This window comes from Gossypium arboreum, chromosome 2 (genome assembly GCF_025698485.1).
Source record: "Gossypium arboreum isolate Shixiya-1 chromosome 2, ASM2569848v2, whole genome shotgun sequence".
NCBI classification, from domain to species: domain Eukaryota; kingdom Viridiplantae; phylum Streptophyta; class Magnoliopsida; order Malvales; family Malvaceae; genus Gossypium; species Gossypium arboreum.
In genome coordinates, this window is record NC_069071.1 from 97601098 (window position 1) to 97605430 (window position 4333).

A 4333-nucleotide genomic window follows, 5' to 3' on the forward strand; every position below is an offset into this window, starting at 1 on the left:
AAAGTCATAGAATTTTCTTCTAATTCAAATACAATTTGCTCGAGCTTTTGTTGAGCTAGCGGAGGGACCAATAGGACATATACAATTATACTCGAGAAATTGCAATTATGTCTAGAAGCATCGTTTTGAGAATTTGAATTTACCTAATCATGGAGTTAGTCCATAAAAAGTACCATGCTTGAAAACTCCTTATTGAATATTGGCCATGTTCGCATGTGTGCATAAAACAAATTATTTTATAAAAAAATTTTAAAAGTACGACTTTATTGCAAACGTACAGGTCAGTTGTAATATTTACAGTGTTACAATGGAAAATCAGAGTATTCCAAGGATTGAACCCAAAGGAAATGGCGATCGAGTGATAAATAGTGTACAATATAGGGACTAAATTGCAAAGAGTACAAAACTAAGAAATTAAACAAATAAATGACTAACAATGGTTGGTTAATTTTGATGCAGTTCACCAGTCCTTGAATGCAGGACTTAAATCACTTAAATTACTAAGTGACTTCATTTTTTCTTTCGATCTAAACTTTACCAACTTAGATGAATTAATCTGATTTATCTCTCGATCTCACCGGTTAATCCAGGACTAACGAATGGGTGCAGAACAGGATTACCTCTAAGCTCACTTGCTTAGGTATTCCCTTAGGTTTATTGAACTTGGTGATTGTTCTACAACTCCTAAAAGTTCCTCGAGTACCGCTTTACTTTGAGGCTTAAAGTTATCTATATAGCTTTCTTTAAGGAAAGTAGCATCAATAGAAACTTTAATCGTATTATCTTTCAAATTGTAGAATAATGCACCATTTGTTCCTTCCAAATATCCTTAAAACATGAATAATTCTGTCTGTGCATCCAACTTCTTTGCATCCTTATCCAGAATGTGTGTTGGACAACTCCATATTCTAAAATTATTTAAAGAAGGTTTCTTTCCATGCCTCAATTCATAAGTTGTCTTAGAAGTAGACTTGGTTGACACATCATTCAGAATATAGCAAGTTGTTTGTATCACATATCCCAAAAGGAAGTAGGGAGTTGTGAATAGCTTAACATTGAACAAACTATGTTAAGTGATGTTTTGTTTCTTCTCTCAATTACACCATTTTGTAGTGGAGTGCTTGACTCAGTCAACTAGGATAAAATCTCATTCCCTATGAGGTATCATAAGAACTCGTTGGGCAAGTATTCTCCAACTCAGTCAAACCGAAGATTCTTTATGGACAAACCTATTTGCTTTTCTGTTTCCGCACGAAACTCTCAGAATTTATCAAAGGTTTCACTTTTTTGGTGCATTTCATAGATGAAAGTCACTTAATAATTTTAATCTCCTCGAACATTGATGCTTATGGGACCACATAAATCAATGTGCACAAGTTCTAAAGGTTGGTTGGCCCTTGTACCTTTTGCATTGAAATGCCTCTTAGTCATTTTACTTTCCAAGCAAGATTCACATTGTGGAAGAATAACTTTCTTAAGCATACTTAAGGGACCATTTTTCACGAGTCTAATGATTCTTTCTTGGTTAATATGACCAAGTCTTAAGTGTCATAGGTATCTGTAAACACGAAAATATGCACGGAAATATGTAGACTTTTTCATACCTTTTTAAACGTAAATCCGTGCAGTTTCAATATAATTCTTGTCGAAAAATATATAATAATTATAAAATAATTAAATTGCACTTAAAATATTAAAATATTAAATTTTAATTAATTTTATAATAAATTTTGATTTATTTTTGGTAGATTTGCACAAAGGGTAAAAAACGGCTCGTCAGACACTACTAGAAGTACAAAACCGAGAAGTGATTTTGACGCATCGAGGCGAATTAATTTCTCAGCCTAAGACAATCCAAATTATGAATATGAATTCATAATAAAATTAATTTTAATTTTAATCCAATTTATTTTGGGTTAAATAATTATTATTAATTAAATTATGAAAAGAGGCCCAATTGTGCTTAACCGAGAGACTGATCTAATTAAGCAATTGGGCGGCCCAAAACCGTCCCACATTCTGACCCAATCAGCTTATTTAGCTGATTATTTGGCTTGCAAAACAGCCCTTGGAGTCTCCTTGAATTTGAATTCAAACCCCTTCATTTATAAAGCTTTTGCCCCTAGCCAAATTTAGCAAGTTTGAAACCTTCAAACTTGCCACTTGTGTGGCCGACCATGGGGAGAGCCTATGACTACTGAGTTTTGGTATTTTTAGCTGCCTACTCAACCTATAAACACTCCCTTTGCTGCCCATTTAATTAATATGGATTAAATTTAATTCATGTTAGGTTGATTGCATTCCGTCTACTTAAGTTATTAAAATTATGTTTATGTTGTTATAGGTCTTGGTAAATTGTTTGATTAAGTAAATCATGATTAAGTTATTCTTGCATTATAATTGTAAGGTAACTAATGAATTAATTATTAAATCATGTTGAAATTGTAATTAATTGACACAATACTTAATCAGTGCATGATTAATCTTCTAAGGTAGCTGAGGGTTAATTTATCGATAGTATTAGACGATACATTAGCCTTGTATAACTTGTAGGATTATTGTGATTAAACTGTTTCAATATAGAAATATATTTTTACCTCACTCAATCTTTTATGTGCTTATGAATATTGATTAATTGTTTGAATTGACATTGGAAAATGTTCAAGAGATTAGTTAATTTAATAAGTACATATGAGCAGTAGTTAGCAAATTACGAAGTTGCCATGAATTTATTTGTAACAACATGAACATGAGTTTAGTAATTCTAAGTTAAGAAATTTAATTAATTTAGCACAAGTATGTCATCTTGATTAAAATCATCTTTTGAAATCGTGCATTGGAACTTTTATTTTTATTTATTTTATTTTACTTTGTTAAATTTTAGTTTTAAACCACTCCCTTAAAATCAAAACATTTTTAATCACCAAATTGTTTTTAATTGCATTTCATAAATATTTTCTTTGCACAGTCCCTATGGGTACGATAACTCGACATTTACTTGTCACTTTATTGCTTGTTGCAATTGTGTACACTTGTTTCCATCGTTCCAAGTTTTTGTCGCCGTTGCCGAGGACTGTTTTAAAAGTCATTATTTGTGAATTTGTTAACTTTGCATTTTGGTTTATTTTTCTGTTCAATTTTAACTTAGTTAATTTTTTCTATGTTGTTTCAGATGTTTATGAGTATTAATCGAATTATAGATTTACTCCCCGTAGACCCTGAAAATTGAAAGAACTTTTCGATAATGAAGAAGACAAGCAGTTTAGAGAAGGACCAAATAGATGAACTACGAATATCTGAATTAAGGAAACAGAGCAAACCCTATTCAAAATCCTATCCTTATTGTTGATTATAGGGATAGAGATCTAAGACAGTATGCCATGCCAGTATTTTATGATTTTAATTCGTGTATTAGAGACCTAGAATCGAGGTACAACAATTGGAGCTGAAGTCAACCATGTTTCAGATGCTTCATATAGTAGGCCAATTCAGTGGAATGCCTACCGGAGATCCTCACCTTCACTTAAGACTATTTATGGAGGTAAGCGATTCTTTCAAGTTAGCCAGAGTACCCAAAGATGCACTTCGATTAAAGCTGTTCCTATATTCACTAAGGGACAGAGCTCGAGCTTGGTTGAACTCATTGCCACCACATTCCATTACCACATGGAAAGAGTTAGCAGAAAAATCCTCATGAAGTATTTCCCGCCTACCAAGAATGCTAAGTTGAGGAATAAGATCACTACTTTCCAAAAAAGTGGATGGTGAGTCCTTGTATGAGGCATGAGAAAGGTACAAAGAATTATTATGGAAGTGCCCTCATCATGGAATCCCATACTGCATTCAGCTTGAGACATTCTATAATGGTCTCAATTGTCACAAGAGAATAGTAGCGGACCCTTTTGCTAACGGTGCTCTCCTTTCTAAGTCTTATAATGAGGCTTATGAAATCATTGAGAGGATTGCCAGCAACAATTATCAATGGCCAACCAATCGAATAGTGTCAGGAAGATGAGTCGTTAGACTCACTTCACTCGCATCTCATGTATCTTCAATATCCTCAATGATTAAAAATTTTACCACTAATGGGTTTAATAGTTTTGCAGTTCAGCCACCTAATCAATTTGAAATGTAGCCTGTGTTTATTGTGGGGAAGGACATTTATTTGAAGAATGCCCATCAAACCCAGAATTCGTGTATTACATGGGTAATCAAAACTAGAACAGAGGAAGGCAAGGACTACAATCCAATTTCTATAACCCATCTTTGTAAAACCACCCCTTGGATTAACCAAGGGGCTGGACCCAATAACACTTATGCCCAACCTAGACCG

General features: G+C 33.4%; 1 non-coding gene across 1 annotated transcript; it reads right to left on the reverse strand.

The window, feature by feature from the left end:
- Nucleotides 1-3723: 3723 nt before the first annotated feature.
- On the reverse strand, nt 3724-3831 carry LOC128289835 (small nucleolar RNA R71). Its single transcript, XR_008279479.1, has one exon. It is a non-coding gene; the product is annotated as a small nucleolar RNA R71 (small nucleolar RNA).
- Nucleotides 3832-4333: the final 502 nt, after the last annotated feature.